Source organism: Lithobates pipiens, unplaced genomic scaffold (assembly GCF_037356315.1).
Source record: "Lithobates pipiens isolate NorthernLeopardFrog02 unplaced genomic scaffold, aLitPip1_a1.2 Scaffold_19, whole genome shotgun sequence".
Classification (NCBI taxonomy): Eukaryota; Metazoa; Chordata; class Amphibia; order Anura; family Ranidae; genus Lithobates; species Lithobates pipiens.
The window spans coordinates 76,695,791-76,715,584 of record NW_027507764.1 but is presented as its reverse complement, the minus strand read 5'-3'; the positions used below and the strand labels follow the sequence as shown (position 1 = coordinate 76,715,584).

The following is a 19,794-nucleotide window of genomic DNA, read 5'->3' as shown; positions in this document are numbered from 1 at the left end:
CTGATCATGAGTGAATTGGGAATTGTTTAAATACATGTTATATGTGTAATAATATTAACAAACATTACAAAAATTAAAAAGTTTAAATATTAACTTTTAAAATAGAAAATCAGCATGAAAATAATAGTTGAAGAGGAAAAGAGACTAAAGTCGGTCATAGAGGACGGCTTTGCAGGAACCAGCTGAGATTCGATCCACATATGAGCAGGCTGATTGTACCCAAGTTTATTAATAGATCAACTTGGGTACAACCAGCATGTTGTATTTTTTCACATACATTTACTACCAGCAGCTATAGCCGCTGGCAGTAACCATTGTATTCTACGGGCCAAAAATGCTCCCAGCGCCCACTGCTGGCAGAATACAATAGTGCAGTAGGAGGAGTTCCCCTCCATCATCAACACTTACTGTTGATGGCAGAATCAAGTCATTAATTAAGGCTGATTAGAGAAACAAGGGGTTAATAAGGGTTTAAGCAGAGCAACATTTTTTTTTATAACTTTTTTTTTTACTTGCAAGGTTAACTGACATCAAGTGCAATTCATCCATTTGATCTGCAGATAAATGAACAGAAAGATACAAATGTAACAATATTTTACTTTGCATATTCATTTCTGGTGGGAGGAGGTCCCAGAAGCAGGGCAGAGAAACTGGACGTGCTACACACGCCCAGTGTACATTCATGTAGTCTTTTAGGGTGTGTGTAACACATCCAAAGTCTTCAACTGATTAAAAATGTCATATAAATTTTAACAAGGTAATGTAACTTTAAAAATCATTTTCAATTGCTTTTCCATTAAAGTAATATCTGGTGATCCTGCCATGAAACACTTTTTGTTATGGGGTGCCAATGCTCTGTCCCTGTCTCTCAACTGTGTTAATATATTTCTGATGGAAATCACTATCAGCCATGCCAACAGACATAGGCAAACATAGTCCACTGTTAACATTATGCAAATATCTTCCATGGGCGGGCACGGTGGCTAAGTGGTTAGTACTTATGCCTAGCAGCACTAGGGTTGTTGGCTCAAATCCCAACCACAGCACTACCTGCCTGGAGTTTGCATGTTCTTCCTGCACCTGCATGGGTTTCCTCACACACTCCAAAGACATGCTGGTAGGTCCTTGTATGTGTACTATATGTATAAATGTGAGCTAGGGACCTTAGTTTGTAAGCTCCTTGAGGGTGTGGGACTAATGTGAATGTACAATATATATGTGTAAAGTGCTACTTAAATTGACAGCCCTATATAAGTACCTGTAATATATAAGAACTATAATCCAGCCATTGCTGGAATGCATGTAGAGTCTGCTGAAGATCAGCAGCGCTAAAATGCTGCAAAGAATGGAAAGAAATGAAAACAAGTATTTTATATTTTTAAAAAGGCAGTTGTCTATGATACATAGTGCTTTAGCAAACTAAATGTCATGGGGCTGGGGCTTACATCTACATTAAATAACGGATTGTAAATTTATCAAGTGCCACACAAGTTGTGAGTGACACACATTACACAAGGAGTTTTCTATTCCCCAAAATGCTTGCAAGTTCGCTCCATGTGATAATGATGGACTTCCAGCTGTGACGTCTGTATCCTTGATGAAACCACACTCAGCCATACAATAAGGTGGCAAAGCGACTGTGTCGAATAAGATAACATATGAGCCTGGTGCCTATGAGTGGCACAATTATCTCTCAATATATAGAGGCTATGCATGGAACTGTATCCAATTAATTTCAAAGTTATTGCGTCTGAATATTTCAAAAGGCTAAAAGGGCCCACTGCATTTCTTTAATCAGCAACAAGAAAAAATTAAGTGTCAAAGAAAGATGGATGACAGTGGAAGGCATATGAATATGGTAATGCTTCTCTGAGAAAATTGAATACTATATTTTTTCATTAAAATGCATGCTAATTATAGATAATATATGCAATAATAAATGTAGTCCCTATTATTACCTGCATTGCTTAAGGAGACCCTGTCATCAGACCATTTATTTCAATAAAAATCTTCCTAAAAGGTTATACAATATGTGTTGTTTACCTGTAGAAGCCTACCTTCTGTAGACATCAAAAGGACTTTTTTTTCTGCTGGCCTCTTCCATGTTGGATATGATGTCAGCAGCCCCAGCACACTCACAACAGTCATTTAAGTGACTCTCTATTGCAGTTATCTCCAAACTGCGGGGCACGAGGGCCAGATGCGGCCCTTTGCTTGCTTTTATTTGGCCCTTGGGGCAATATCCCCCCCACCACTGTTACTAACATAGTTTTTGCCATTGACACCAACACAGGGGCACTTTTCCTCCCACTAATGCCAATGATGGCACACTATTCCTCCCATTGACACCAATGATGGGCCACTATTTCTCCCCTTGACACCAATGATGAGGCACTATTCCTCCCATTGACACCAATGATGGGGCACTAATCCGTCCATTGATACTAATGATGGGGCACTATTCCACCCATTGACACCAATCGTGAGACACTAATCCTCCCATTCACACCAATTATGGGCCACTAATCCACCCACTGACACCAATGATGGGGCACTTATTCCTCCCATTGATACCAACAATGGGCTACTATTATTCCCCCCAATACTAATCATGGAGCATTGTTTACTCCTACTGACACAAGGATATTTTCTTCTCCCATTGGCCACAGTGCGGCCCCCCTAAAGTTTGAAGGACAGTAAACTGGACCTTTGTTTAAAAAGTTTGGAGACCCCTGCTCTATAGTATTACCGTAATTGTCTACGATGTGTTAGATCAGAAAATCGACCTTGATTTAAAATAGCCTATGTGGCAGCAGGTGGAGCTTGTAGGCCAGCTATCGCTTTAGCAGCCATAGGAAGAGCCATCTCAAGCTGGACGTCTAATATTGAGAAACAGATTCTGGAGGGAGCAGAACAGGAGAGAGTGATCACAGCTCTTCAGGAACTCAATCTCAAAGGGGACTTCATTGCAGAGGCCTCGGTGGACACAGTCAGGTCCTCCTCAAGGGCAATGCTGGCCTCCGTGATCGCCAAAACTTTTTGGACAAAAGCTAGGCCTCATTCCCTCAGACAGGAAACCAAAACAACAGAAACCACCACACTTCAGGCGTAATCTCCCAGAAAGGTATAGAGAGGCCAAGTCATACAGACACGGAAAGGAATTTAGGAGAAATTTGAGAAATCCCCAGACCTCCTTCTTGAAATTCCAAAAAACAAAATCCTCCTCCACAGGAGAACAGCAAAATTATTTTTGATGGTGCGTCTGTCCAGCCTGCGGTGGTAGGAATAAGGCTCAGGAAGTTCACAAAGGCTTGGGCAGAGAACTTAAGAGATCCCTGGATGGTCAGTTTGGTCACAGGTGGAAATTAGTGGCACACTAGGACATTTCAGAATTCATTTCTGAGGCAGCGGAATGGAATGTCGATGTCTAAACCAATCTTTATTTACAACCAAATCAAACAGTCCATATGGTGGTGGACCCAGATACACAACCCCAAGAGGTTCAGGAACATAGTTCCCCCTCCACAAGAAGTGGTAATTTCCGATGCCAGTATGGAGGGATGGGGAGCCCACTTTCGGGATCAGGCAGCCCAAGGTCTCTGGTATTTCCAAACCCAGGAGATTGTTTCAAACATAGTGGAATGGAGAGCTGCCTTTCAAGCCCTTTTAGCATTAGGTCCCCTCTTGAGAGGTAAAGGGGTGTTACTGCGTATGGACAACAAAGTGGCAGTAACTTACATCAACAGACAGATGGGTGCCAGGAGTCGCTCTTTTATGTAAGAAGTTAGCCCCATCCTCGAATGGGCCCAAACGAACTTGACGGATCTGAAGGCGGTGTATGTCCCCGGGGCACAGAATAATCTAGCTGACAACCTAAGCAGGAACTTCTTATGCAATGAGTGGTCCCTGAGTCTTCAGGCATTCTCTCTCATAACCAAAACCTGGGGTATTCCAGACATAGACCTGGCAGCAACCCCAGAGAACACAAAATGCCAAAGATACCTCTGGAGGGCTGCTTACCTATCAGCAGAATGGATAGATTGCCTGTAACATCCATGGAACTTCCAGCTAGGCTGCATTTTCCCTCCAACTCTTCTGATGTTCCTGTTCCGACTCAAGAGATCAACATCAACCGTAATAGCTGTGATTCCCTTCTGGCCGAGGAGCCCATGGTTCACAATGCTCATGCAGATGAACACAGAGAATCCTCTGCCTCTTCCAGTCACACTAGATTTACTCTCCCAGGGCCAATTTCTTCACACGAAACTACATCTGATGGCATGGAGGCTGAAAGGTCTAGGTTCCTAGATTAGGGTTGTTTCCAGAGAGTGGTAGAAACTCTACTCCATGCCAGAAAAGCCACTACCAACAACACCTACAAGAGAACTTGGAAAAAAATAATTTCACTCTCACAACAACAATGTTGGGACAAATCATCACTAGAGGTGGCACAAATCCTCGCATTCCTACAGTCTGTTCTGGAAAAAGGCCTAGGTTCAAATACCTTAAAAGTTCAGGTCTCAGCACTAGCAGCCATGACAGGATTAAAGTGGGCCCAAGACCCTCTCGTCATGCAGTTTCAAATGGATGAAGGGATGCATCAATTGTTTTGGAAGCACTGTCTCACTACCCTTTCTTCCCTACCGGAGCCATCTCCTTATGGGATTTAACGCTTAAGGTCACATTTCTCGCTGCCATAACCTCAGCAAAGAGGGTCTCAGAGATGCAAGTGCTACTTGCCAAGGAACCTTATTTAGTCTTCTATCCAGACAGAGTGGTCTTAAGGCCTTCGGCCTGATTCATCCCAAAATTCGCCTCTTCATTTCATTTTTAACTAAGAGCTAAGACTCCCAGCACTTCTCACAGTTCAAGGCGATCCACATCCACTGGATGTTAAAGGCAATCTCTCAGCATACCTTATGACAACTAGTACCTTTAGGAAAACAGATAAACTTCTTGTCATTCCTCACGTCTTCAAAAGGGGACAGGCAGACTCCTCTCAGTCCATTGCTTCTTGATTTGTGAAGAACATAAAAAAAAAACTATTCGCTACAGCAGATTGAAATACCTGAGGGCCTAAAAGCTCACTCCACTAGGGCAGTGGTGACTTCATGGGCAGTGTACTGCAGAGTGTCCACAAAGACAATATGCAAAGCCACAACTTGGTCTTCTGCACAGTTGTCAACTGTGGATTTTGGGAGGTCAATCATTCAAGCCAATGCCTCAATTGCAATATATATATATTATATTTAGCAAAGACCCTGGAGAATACAATGGTGGTCGGTGCAAATTTTTTATCTCACACGGTATTTGCGCAGCAATTTTTCGAACGCGTTTTTTTGGGGGAAAAAAACAGTTTTGTGCTTAAAAAAAACAAAAAAAAAAGTAAAGTTAGCCCAATTTTTGCATAAAGTGAAAGATGAAGTTATGCTGAGTAAATAGATATCGAACATGTCACTCTTCAAAATTGCATATGCCCGTGGAATGGCGCCAAACATCGCTACTTAAAAAATCCCCATAGGCGATGCTTTAAATTTTTTTTACTGGTTACATGTTTTGAGTTGCAGAGGAGGTCTAGGGCTAGAATTATTGCTCTCGCTCTAACGTTCGCGGCGATACCTCACATGTGTGGTTTGAACACCGTTTTCATATGTGGGCGGGGCTTACGTATGCGTTCGCTTCTGCATGCGAGCACATGGGGACATGGGCGCTTTAAATTTTTTTTTTTTTTTTTTATTGTTCATTTTACTTTATTTATTTTAGTTTGACATTTTTTTCCCCAAAAATAAATTTTTGATCACTTTTATTCCTATTACAAGGAATGTAAACATCCCTTGTAATAGGAATATGGCATGACAAGTCCTCTTTACAGTGAAATCTGGGGGTCAATATGACCCCGCATCTCACCTCTAGGCTGGGAAGCCTGAAATAAAAAAAAAAAAAAAAAGATTCTGGCTTTGATCGTACTGGCGAGTTGGTAGAAGCACCGGAGGGCAGTGAGGGGTGGGGGGGGGGGGCGTCTATGGCTGGGTATTGCAGGGTATCACCGAGTATGGCTGGGTATCTCCAAGTATGGCTGGGTATGGCAATTTATGGCAGGGTATTGCAGAGTATTGGTGGGGTATTGGCGGGGTATTGGCGGGTATTTCAGAGTATTGGCGGGTATTTCAGAGTATTGGGGGGTATTGCAGAGTATTGGGGGGTATTGCAGAGTATTGGGGGGTACTGCAGAGTAATGGCAGGGTACTGCAGAGTATTGGGGGGTACTGCAGAGTATTGGGGGGTACTGCAGAGTAATGGCAGGGTACTGCAGAGTAATGGGGGGTACTGAAGAGTAATGGCGGGTACTGCAGAGTAATGGCGGGTACTGCAGAGTATTGGGGGGTACTGCAGAGTAATGGGGGGTACTGCAGAGTAATGGGGGGTACTGCAGAGTAATGGCAGGGTACTGCAGAGTATTGCAGGTATTGCAGAGTATTGGCAGGGAATTGAGGGGTTAAATTCGGTGAGCAGCGATGTGGGCACTGCAGATGCAGCCCACATCGCTGCTGACACCGATCTCTTTCCCCTCCGCTGTACCGATCGGTTTGTTTACAAGTGATCACTCCGTCATTTGACGGAGCGATCACATGGTAAACGGCCGCGACGAGCGGCCGTTTACCGTGATCCGTGATGCGCCGGGTCCACTGGACCCGACGGTCACGGATGATCTCGTGTGCGCGCCCCAGGGGGCGCGTGAGAGTAGAATTCTGGGAGGCCAGTAATTAACGGCCTCTCAGAGTTAAACAACCGCCCTGAAGCCGTTAATCGGCAATGGGCGGTTGTTAAGTGGTTAAGGAAAATATCTTTACAAAGTGAGAATTACCCTTCCAAAGTGAACAGACTATTTGCCTTTAGTAAATCCACCATGTTCTAAGAAAAGATTTTTCAGCATAATTATGAATTATCTTCCTCTGAGATGGATTTTTTGCTGCTGCAAAATACTTGTGTAAGTTGGGGACCCTTTATAAGGGAATACCTTTTAAAATTACCAAAGATATATTAAGTCAAAAATCTAGTACCAATATTCTTGGGTTTGCATTTCTCAATAGCTTCAGAATTGAGACACCAGCATACTGGCCTACGTGACTAGATGATAGATATCTGCATGTCTCTCCAGAAGGGTCTATGCAAGATATTGACACATCAGGAAACATCTGTCTGTGGTGAGAGGCACAAAGCTAAGATAAGGACTGGTTACGCAAGAATATGGTCAGTCAGTAGATGTTGAAAATAACTGTTAGGAGATAACCTTTAACTTACATTTCAGGAAAGAACTAATGTCATGAGTTAAATTGTTGATGTATGTGAAACTCACAGGGCAGGGCTTTGTAAATTACCACATAAAAGACAGTCCACTTCCCATTAAACGTTGTAATCTTCACCACGTACCCATGAGTGTATGTGTATTTGATTAACCGCCGGCGTATGGGACCTTCATTAAGCCACTCCAGCCTAGGCTATCCAGGGGAATCTAGAAGACGAACACCTTACAGTTTTGGTACCAGAAGTGGGGTTTGCACAGGTAAGTCATATTTACACCTTTTACCTCTTTTTATGGTAATTGGCGTTTATGCTTGACCTGTCCAAACAACCATTATAAGAAATTTAATTATATATATATATATATAAACTGTGCCTTCGCAACGGACTAGGCTGGTCCCTTGGGGGGTGAAAAGGGTTCGCAGGTATTGAGGAGTCTGACTAGGTTGGTCCGACTATAAACTAAGAGAGAGATTCATGATTATATTCTAACACGGGAGGTATCATATACGCCCGTGACATAAGGATTGGCTAAATGGACGCCCACTTGAGAACTTTTAAAAGTGCACTATAAATAATGAAATGCATCATGATGTGATTACTTGATAAATGTACATGTAAAGTTTTAAAGCTGAAATCTTAAACCATTGTAGTGAGGTAGCACCCGCCTGTTCACACTGCACGCTAGGTTTATTTATTTTTTTTCTTAGCATTTATGAAAGGTAGATTCTTTTGACCACTAGACCTACAGGCTTCTCTTGCAGACTTGGTGTAAGAGGGGTATATCCCGCCACCAGGAAAGATTTACCCTTCATCATATATTAAGGGTAAATCTTCATAGTTTTATATAAGTCCATCTGCCCCAAAAAAGATCAGGGATCCTACTCCCAGACCAGAGACCGGATTGTTGGACAAACCGGGTGTTATCACCTGTGTCCTGCCACTAGACACACACTGCCCAGACTACTAGATGGGGAATTCTGCAGCAACCCAAACCATGGCCACCCCATCACCCTATGAATTTGTCAGTAATATGATCCCTGGCCCCCAGGTAGAACCATTTTGGACACAAGTCCGGGAAAGGTGTCACCAATTGGGAATCCATGACCCTAATGGCCATGCAAACATATCCTGGTCCAGCTGTTGTTTATCCCCCGGACCAAGGTTGTTTCAATTGTGGACAGCAAGGACACTGGAAATCCCAGTGCCCTTATAGGACTGGACAGATTAGAGCAAGAGGCAGAGGCAGGGGATTTAACCCCCAGACCCGCCCACAGTATCCCCGTTATCCGCCATACCAGAACCCTCGTCAACCACTACCCCAATATCCTACACAGCCACAAATAATGCACCCTCAGGCCCCCAATAGACCACCACCCAGAATTCCTATGCAGTGGCCATCCAATCGGCAGCCACCACCCCAATAGGGATGCCTAGAGTATGTCCCTTCCCTCAGCCTAGTGTGTTACAATCCCTCATGGAGAAGTCTTCCTCAAGTTGTATTACATGTAGATGGACAACGTGTCTGCTTTTTGATAGACACTGGCGCCACCTCTAGTTCAGTGAATGATGAGATTTTTAACACACCACAATGCACCGAGGGAAACTCTATTGGTATTAATGGGACACCTGTCACCCATCCCATCACTCCACCACTGACTGTAGCCACTCCAGAAGGACAGAAATTATGTACCCAAACTTTTGCCGTCTTGTCCTCATGCCCTGTGCCCCTTATGGGACGGGACCTCTTGGCACAACTGTGTATTACCATTAAGTTTAATAGAGAAGGTTCCCTTACAGCTAGTTCACCATTATGTGACTTACATGGCCCTAAGCGACATGCACACAGAGGCTTTTTTTATGCTACTCCCCGCCTCTCTCGAAACACATGCTATCTGGGCGGAAAACAAAGGTAGCGTAGGTTTCATTAACTGTACGCCTTACTCGCCTCAGATGCGCCCTGACGCAGAAAACAATATCACAAACAATACCCCCTGCCCCCCGAAAAGACCCAAGGCATTGCCCCCCAGATCAATGACTACATATCTAAAGGTATCCTAAAACCAATCATTAGCCCCTGGAACACACCCATTTACCCTTTAAAGAAGGCCAGTGGCGAGTGGAGACTCGTCCAAGACTTCAGAGCAGTAAACAAACAAGTGATTCCCCTCCCACCCCTAGTCTCAGACATCACTTTTATTTTCTCATGCATACCGGCAGACTCTCTATGCTACACAGTAATTGATTTAGCGAATGCTTTCTTTAGCATTCCCATTGCAGAGGAAGCCCAACCTATGTTTGCTTTCTCCTGGGCCGGGGGCCAACTAACGTGGCAAGGGTATGTAGACAGTCCAGCCGCCTTCTCTATGGTACTCAACGAGACTGTCAAGTCTTGGACTTCTGAGCGTGGGTCGGTACTAATACAGTATGTGGACGACCTGCTCCTGTGCAGTCGAACTGCTGAAGATTGTGCGGTCGATTCAACATCACTGTTACAACACCTAGCTCACGCCGGGCATCTAGCCTCAAGGAAGAAAATACAATGGTGCCAGCCACAGGTAGAATACCTAGGGTGCATTCTAAAGGAAGGGACAAGGCTAGTGTCCCCCAAACGTGCCGCAGCCCTTCGAGCTCTCAGTCCCCCAAAAGACAAAGCCGCCCTACTCTCGTTCTTGGGTGCAATGGTATATTGCCGCCAATGGATTCCTGACTGTTCTCATTATGATAGTATCCTAAGAGAGGCTACTGGCTCGACAGCCCCTAAATTAATAGATTGGACTGAAGACAGACTACAAGCTTTTCAAGCTCTATTAAACAGTCTGTCATGTGCACCCGCCCTGGGATTGGTAGACTATGGTAAAGCTTTTCAGCTGTACTGTGTAGTTTCAGGGAAATCTTTTGCCGCGGTTCTCACACAACAACATGGAACAGGATACCGCCCGGTTTCTTACCTATCCAAGAAACTCCCTGTCCAGGTTCAAGGCATGCCGTCATGTCTCCAGAATTTAGCAGCCTGTGCTATGGCAGTACAGGACGCTAACAAAATGGTCTTGGGCCACCCAATGACACTTTTCACCACCCATTCTGTCACCCACCTCATACAGAACATGAACACCCAACACATGACCTCACAAAGGCTCAGCGGTTATAAGATTACCCTTATGAACACTGACAATCTATCTCTTAAATATGTTCCCGCTAGCAACCCTGCTGTCCGCCTCCTGCACTCCATGCTGCGTCTACCACAAGACCCAGACCAGCTTCATGACTGTGTGGAAAAAGTGGAATCCATCACATCCCCTAGACCTGATCTCACGGATACACCTATTATAGATGCGGAAGATGTTTTTGTTGACGGTAGTTGCTCCCGCCCCTCTGATTCCACTTTCCTAACAGGTTACGCGATAGTCCAATTACCAGACAAGGTGCTAGAAGCCAAGCCACTACCTCCCTCTTCGGCCCAAGTAGCGGAATTGGAAGCTCTCACTAGAGCCTGCATTCTATTCACTGATAAAAAGGTGAACATTTACACCGACAGTAGATATGCTTTCGGAGTGGTGCATGACTTTGGTGTGATATGGGCTAATAGAGGTTTCAAAACCGCAGACAATAGACTAATTACCAATTCCACACATATTGTGGCTCTTCTCCAGGCCATCCTCCTTCCAAAGGAAGTGGCTATTATCAAGGTAAAAGCCCATTCCTCGGACGACAGCAAAATATCCAAGGGTAACGCCCTAGCCGATAGAACTGCAAAGCAAGCTGCCGCCTCCTCCCCTAACCCCCCTGCCCCCACAACAGTTTTCTTTAAAGAACATTTCACTTCATCCAACTTCAAAACAATTGTAGCACAAATACAAACAATGGCCACAGACCAGGACGTTCATTTCTGGGTCGCTGCAGGATTGACCAAAGACCCCGAGGGTCTTTGGACAAAAGAGGGGAAGGTATTGGGAATACCTGAAGCAAGTTGCATTCTCATACTCTCATACCTCCATGGCCCAGGACACATAGGAGCTGCCCCTTTAACCAACCTGTATAACAAATCCTAACTTAACAAATCCTAACTCTGACATTAACATTTATACCCAACAGGAAATGTACGTGAAAAATCTGGTAAGTATGCTCCACGAAATGAACGAACAAGTTTCTGTCACCTTCTCTCCTCTCTCCACAGAGCCAACACACCTCTTCATCCCAGGAGATCAAGTACTAGTCAAGCAACTGGCCCACAAAAAGAGGATCGGACCAATCTACTCTGGACCTTGGAAGGTTGAAAAGGTGTCCAGAACTGCGGTCCTGACTAACCAAGGAAACACCTGGATCCACGCCAGCAGGCTGAAAAAGTGCCCACCGCTTCCCACAACCCCCGACCCCCCACCTATTGAAGAAGAACCCGACCCACCCGAACAGCTACCGGAACTGCAAGAGATTCAGGAAGGCATTGGACAATTAACCCTTGAAACCCTACATGATAGCGAAGAAGAAGGACAAGCATAAGAACTTGTAGAAATGTTTTTACCTTCAGTGTCAGGGAAGGCTGTATGCCTCTGGGGTAGTCTGGTACTACTTGTATTCCTGCCCACATGGTTTATAGCCAACTGTAAATATCATCCAAAAGACTTAGGTCTATTAAAAGGGATATGTGGACCACCTAAGATGAATAATACCCCCGGCCAAAGACATAATAGAAGTTTTATACCCGTTAATGAGTCACCTAAGGGACTGACTGACAAGATGTTACTACTAAAATTCAAATATAGCTATGCTCAAAAATCCGGTTTTGAGAAATGCTGGATCTGCAGCAAGCTACATCCCAGTACAGCTAGAATCCCTCTCATGGCAGTCCCCTTGAATTTTACCCCCCTCCTTAATGGAACACCCCCTATCGTCCTAACGAATGTTACTAGGACCCTTTCAAATAAAACCCTCACTTTCCAAATTATAGGTAGAAGCCACTTCCCAGACTGGTGTTTCCAACTGGGAAACACCACAGATGGAGCCGAGGTTTGCAAACAAGCAAAACTTAACATTTCGATGACATCGCTTAACAGTCCTTCTTTCTTCCATACTTCAGATCCCACCCTAAATGCCACCTTTTTAGACTTCCTTAGCTCCAGTACCAAGACTACAATACACCAATTAATGTCAATTCTGGTGCTCTCTGGCCTTTCTGATACTCTTAGGAACGTGTTCCATAAACGGCCCCTAGCTCTAGGAAATACCACATATATATGCTGCGGCAAACTCTGTCACCCCTAGATCCCAACCAAACCCCAGGGGTGGTGTTACCTTGCAGCCCTGGTTCCTATCATGGGGGTATTAGGGGATAACAAGGGAAGTCACCTCCTTGAAGCTAGCATGCATCCTAGATATCCCCTTAGACACCGTAATAAACGAGAATTGTTTTTAGAAAAAGATATGGCCTGGGCATGGTTCCCTTCCTGGACAGGGTGGGGAATTGACCTAATGAAAAGATTAAATAATTACACTGGCATAATTGATGAGATTCTGGAGGAAAATTCTGATGATATAACCAAACTAAATCTAGAAACTAGGGCAATAAGGAAGCAACTAGAACTACATGAGTTGGCTATAGAAAGTATGAGTGCAGCCCTTACTGGCCTCTGTGAGACTACTGAGGATTATGAGTGCTGTACCTGGATTCATAATACCAGCATCGAAGTCCCAGACTATTATGACGTTATTGCCCAACACAGGGAAGAGGTAAATAAACTACAGAAAGAGGCAAGAAATATAGGAAAAAATTGGGATCCCTTCTCGAGCAGTTTTAGTTTTGGGGGATTAATATCTTGGCTCCGAAATGCTGCCATGACAATTGTCACTGTGATTCTCTTCATTCTATTTTTATATGCCTGTTATAAGATAATCAAATGTTTATGTAAAAAGGGAAACACGGCCGCTCCGAAGGATCTGAAACTCACTTCCATTGTTAAGGATCCAACGGTATGGTATAAAAACCAAGAGCACAAGGGTTCGGAGTATGAAGCCTGTGCTATTAAATTAGAAAAGGAATGATCATTATGTAAATCACAGAATGATCAAAGGGAGGATTATAAGGGAATACCTTTTAAAATTACCAAAGATATATTAAGTCAAAAATCTAGTACCAATATTCTTGGGTTTGCATTTCTCAATAGCTTCAGAATTGAGACACCAGCATACTGGCCTACGTGACTAGATGATAGATATCTGCATGTCTCTCCAGAAGGGTCTATGCAAGATATTGACACATCAGGAAACATCTGTCTGTGGTGAGAGGCACAAAGCTAAGATAAGGACTGGTTACGCAAGAATATGGTCAGTCAGTAGATGTTGAAAATAACTGTTAGGAGATAACCTTTAACTTACATTTCAGGAAAGAACTAATGTCATGAGTTAAATTGTTGATGTATGTGAAACTCACAGGGCAGGGCTTTGTAAATTACCACATAAAAGACAGTCCACTTCCCATTAAACGTTGTAATCTTCACCACGTACCCATGAGTGTATGTGTATTTGATTAACCGCCGGCGTATGGGACCTCCATTAAGCCACTCCAGCCTAGGCTATCCAGGGGAATCTAGAAGACGAACACCTTACACCCTTAGAACAGCAGCCAGTTTATGAAAGTACAGAATACTGATAATTCTAGGTCAGTGTGGATGACAAGTACATTTCAGTATTTTTCTCTGTTGTGTTTGTAATGTGTTTAGTTTCAGATTGCTTCATTAAGTTACTGATTTTGTTTAGTTTTGTTTATTTGTTTTTGGATAAGATTTACATGTTTCCAATGGATTTGAATCTGAATTTGAATTGTAAATTGAATTAAAAATTAGAATTTCGGAAGATGGCTATATTGATCTTTTTTATTCTATTCTATTTGAAATTCAAACTTTAAAAATTAGAATTTTGAAGGACGACTATATTCTTTCTAATTAATCTAATCTATAAAAAAAATTCTATTCTATTCTTTTATATTCTATACTTTTATTTTTTATTCTATTATTTTCTTTTTTATTTTATCCTATTCCTTTATTTTCTATTTTATTCAATTTTATTCATATATTTTCTGTTCTATTCTGTTTTATGCTATTCTATAAATTTATATTCTATTCTTTCATAAATTTGAATTTCGGAAGACGGCTATATTCTTTCTATTTTATTCTATTCTATTTGAAATTCGAATTTTGAATATATTTATTTTATTTATTCTATTCTATTCAATTTTTTATATTCTTTTATTTTCTGTTCTATTCTATTCTATTATATTCTGTTCTATTCCTTTCTATTCTTTTATATTCTATTCTATCATTTTACTCTATTCTATTATTTTCTAGTCTACTCCTTTATTTTGTTCTACTCTATTATTTTATTTTATTTTCTATTCTATTCTGTTTTATTGTATTTTATATTCTATTTTGTTTTATTCTATTCTCTTACATTTTATTCTTCTTTATCTATTCTATTAAAGGAGTTGTAAACCCTCATGTTTTTTCACCTTTGCATTAAGGTGAAAAAACTTCTGCCATTTACTGGCCCCCGATTTTACTTACCTGAGCCCTGTAATTCCCACACCAGAGACATGCTGTCCCTCTCTTGACGGGGTCCCAGCTCTTGATTGGATAGCTTGATAGCAGCACAGCCTTTTTTGCACCAGGGGGCGGGGCCAATTCTGTAATTCGTGTCTATGGATGCAAATGCTAGACTCGGGAGCTCACCGGCAAGGTGACCCCGCAGGAGAGCGCTTCTCCTATGGGGTTATCTGTAGTGAGGAGGAGCTGTGAGAGCAGCCAGGGGACCCCAGAAATAGAGGATCGGGGCCACTCTGTGCAAAACGAGCTGCACAAGGGAGATAAGTATGACATGTTTGTTATTTTAAAAAAAAAGAGCCTTTACAATCACTTTAACCACTTGCCAACCGGCGCACACCAATGTATGTTGGCAGAATGGCACGGACAGGCAAATGGGCATACAGGTGTGACCCTTTAAATATATCGCCATGCCATCGCATGCACGCAGGGCAGCGCGCGCGCCGGGCGGAGCCTCCGTGAGTCCGATCGCGGGTCTTGATCGCCGCAGGCATACCCGCGATCTCCTCACGGGGAGGAATGTCGCAGTCACAATAAAAATTGCTGATCGCCGCCATTACTAGTAAAAAATAAATATTAATAAAAATGCCATAAAACTATCCCTTATTTTTTTAAACGCTATAAATTTTGCACCAACCAATCATTAATCGCTTATTGCGATTTTATTTACCAAAAATATGTAGAGGAATATGTATTGGCCTAAACTGAGAAAAAAAAATGTATATATATTTTTAGGGGATATTTATTACAGCAAAATGTAAAAAATTATGTTTTTTTTTTCAAAATTGCTGCACTTCTTTTAGTTTATAGCGCAAAAAATAAAAACCACAGTGGTGATCAAATACCCCCAAAAGAAAGCTCTGTTCATGGGAAAAAAAGGATGTTAATTTTGTTTGGGAGCCACGTTGCATGACCGCGCAATTGTCAGTTAAAGAGAAGCAGTGCCGAATCGCAAAGAGTGGTCTGGTCTTTGGCCTGCAAAATGGTCCGGGGCTTAAGTGGTTAAGGAGCCTAAGTAGGAATCATCATCTTATTTCACTTTTATACCTTACTGCATTTATTGCAATATGTTTCGATTTTAAATTCAAATACATTTTCAAATTCTAATTAATTTTCGAATTTGCATAATTCGTTTTGTTATAAATTATTTCAGATTCGTTAAAATTCATTACTATTATAATTGAAAAATTCGGATACATCTAAATTTTCTGAATAATGAAAATTTTGTCTGAATTAGGATTCGTAACAAAACTAATGGCACATGTCTACTATTCATACATATGACTGGGTATGAGAAAGACCCTGAGGCGCTCTAAGCCCTTGTACACATGGTCGGACATTCCAACAACAAAATCCGTCTGATTTTTTCCAACGGATTTTGTCCAAAACTGGTGTTGCATACACACGGTCGGACAAAGTGATGACGTTCGTTCATTACGACGGGACTATGTTCAGGCTAGTAGCCAATAGCTTTGGTCTCGTAATTTGATCTGAGCAGGCGTGGCACTTTGTCCGATCGGAATTCTCTACAAACGATCGGACAAAGTCCTATCAGACCATGTTGTCGGAAAATTTTATATCCAGCTCTCAAACTTTGTTGTTCGGACATTCTGACGGAAAAAGTCAGATGGAGCCCACACACGGTTGGATTATCTGACAACACGGTCCGATCAGACATTTTCCATTGGGATGTCTGACCGTGTGTACAAGGGCTAATACTTTGGGTAGGTATGGCTGTATAACTCTCCTGGTTGAATTCCTTAGTAAGTCCAAAGACACATTGCAGATAAATAAAAAGTAATATATGAAAATGAAAACTGCTTAAAATGTTTGCCTTTTTGCAATTTTACTTGCAATTTTTTAAGTTGATGACAAAGTCTCTGTAAATCTTACAACTGTCTGTTCACTGCACTTTGTGGTTTCTTCTTATCATTGCCAAGTTTTCTGTATTTTTCATCCTATCCTATTAAACATAGCTTACCTTATACTGTATAAACTGAATCTGTCCTGACACCCATTCATTTTATTTCTGTCTGCTTAGCCTCAGCCTAGGATGGATATTTAACTTGTTCTGCAAGAAATGTCATTCTCATACTTGCAGCCTTGAGAGAGTGATAATGGAATAGAAGGAGCTTTTCTTGACATACAGAAATGGGGATTTACGTTTCACATTTTAGCTATTACTAAATATGTTCTTTTTGGATAAGAATATGCACAAATATTGGTGCTGAAGCTTTATGGTCACCTAAAAACATAAAATAAAGAAGAAATAAAAAAAATCAACATCAAGCTACATTTATGCAGTGAAACCAATTATCACCACACAGGGGAAATATATTTTAAAGTACGTCTAATATAATATTTTTTGGATGGATGGAGTGAGGAAGAGTTTGAACTAGGGATGAGCTGAAGGTTTAGTCCAAACATAAGTTTGGATTTTTTGGATTGTAAGATTCTAAAATGAACAGGCGTCTGCGCTAGTGTAGCAAAAAATGAGGCAAATAGCATGAAGGATTGATACACTATATAAATCCCATAAACAAGTACTGTAAAGATAAATGCAGCAGCTAAACCATAACAAAAATGCACGTAAAAATAATAATCAGTAATAAAAGGCCCAAATTCTGTAACTTATATCATTAACCCTTTTGTGCCTAAGGGTAAAACAAATCAAAAAAGCCTAAGCACAATTTTACAATTTTGACATAGGTTCGTAAAACTGTACATCATCACAACTACTTGTTTATTACAGGTGGATTATACCTTGTTTTTTTCAGGACAAATTACAAATATCGCCTGATTTTTTTATTATCAAAGGAAAGCTGTCCCAAATTAGTAAATGTTGCTGTATATTGCTTGGTACTACCATAACCTTCCACCGAAGAACAACCCAAATCAAATTCTCCTGCTCCTAATGTGTGTATGCTATTTGTTCTTTTTTTCTGTAGTACAGCCCAGAAACAATAGTGCCCATTTTGCTTTTATTTTTATCCTATCTAAACCACATTGACACTAAATGACACTGGCACTAATTTAAAAAGAATTGTGTAAAAAATAAAATTAAAATACTGACCCTGACCTTTGACCCTGACATTGACCCAAACACAAACCTTGATCTAGGTATTTTATTTAATTGTTATTAGAATATTTTTTTAAAAAACACTTTTTTCCTCTGCAAGGAGAGAGAGAGAGAGATATACAATGTGTCTTTCTCCTCCATTCACAAACAAAGAAAATCCAGGGGTGGGCTTCACAGAGACTGATCACTGTGATAGCCAATCAGAGGCTATCATAGTGATCAGAAGACCTGATATATTGAGTTCCGGGTCCTGATCTTTAGTACGGGGCCCAGGGCTCACGGTGAAATCCGTCTCTATGCTGGAAGTGGGCTGTGAGCACAAAGCAAGATACGCAAGTATGTGGCCCCACAGGAAAAAATTCAGTGGGGCCTCATATTTGTGTTACGTCAGTGTGAAGAGGTCAAAATATAATATTCATCCAGTGAAAGCCCACCACCAGTAAGTATAATGCTTACTGAAATAAATATTCACATATACTATATTACCATAATATTGGGATGCCTGCCTTTACACGAACATGCACTATAATGGCATCCCAGTCTTAGTCTGTAGGGTTCAATATTGAGTTGGCCCACCCTTTGCAGCCATAACAGCTTTAACTCTTCTGGGAAGGCTGTCCACAAGGTTTAGGAGTGTGCCTATGGGAGTGTTTGACCATTCTTCCAGAAGTGCATTTATGAGGTCAGGCGCTGAAGGCTTGTCTCCACTCAAATTCATCCCAAAAGTGTTCTATTCGGTTGAGGTCAGGACTCTGTGCAGGCCAGTCAAGTTCCATCACCCAAAACTCACTAATCCATGTTTTTAAATGACCATGCTTTGTGCACTGGTCCAAATCATTTGATGGAAGGGGGATTATGGTGTGGGGTTGTTTTTCAGGGGTTGTGCTTGGCCCCATAGTTCCAGTGAAGATAACTTTTAAGGTGTCAGCTTTGTGGGAACAGTTTGGGGATGACCCCTTCCTTTTCCAACTTAACTGCACACCAGTGCACAAAGCAAGGTCCATAAAGACATGGATGAGCGAGTTTGGGGTGGATGAGTCCCAATCTCAACCTAACAGACCACCTTTTGGGATGAATTAGAGTGAAGGCTGCGAGCCAGGTCTTCTCGTCCACATAAGTGCCTGACCTCACAAATGCATTTCTGGAAGAATGGTCAAACATTCCCATAGACTCACTCCTAAACGCTGTGGACAGCCTTCAATGAAGAATTAAAGCTGGTAAAGCTGCAATGGGCGGGCCAACTCAATATTGAACGCTACAGACCAGGATCAGAACCTTATCCAATTTCCCAAATCCTGCTTGAACCGAATCAAGGTACATTAGGCTCATCATTCATTAACACACACTGATAATAACATTTACAACATACTGATCTATTTTAGATGGAAATTGTAAGGCCCCTTTCAAAGTTTTTCAGGATGACCTGATCAGAAGCTCCATGTTAGTCTATGGGAGGCCAGATGTAAAAGGAATTGTATCCCTATACATCTGATTACCTCCAAGTATGTCCAGATCTGAAAAAAAGAGAAACAAAAAAGGATCTGCGCCCTTTTCCATATTTTTGGACATATCTGAGCCGGTCTAATATAAACAGATGCAGGTTTGTGTACATCTGTCCACCCATTGGTTTAACATGCGTCTGGAAAGTTTTAAAATGCAGAAGAAAACTGAACTGACATGGATGTCACAAAAGTCACAGTTGAGTGGGGCTTGGCATTGGTTTTGGCAAAGGTTGTGGTCATGTGTAGAGCATATCCAGGGGTACCCCAGCAGCATAGATATTGATGGGAAGATTAGCACAGGTACTTGCAAGTGTCACAC

General features: G+C 41.9%; 1 protein-coding gene across 1 annotated transcript in view; it reads right to left on the bottom strand.

The window, feature by feature from the left end:
• Positions 1-19,794, bottom strand: part of PLXDC2 (plexin domain containing 2) — an 811,301-nt gene that overhangs the window by 391,323 nt on the left and 400,184 nt on the right. The gene's annotated exons all lie outside the window — the stretch shown is intronic.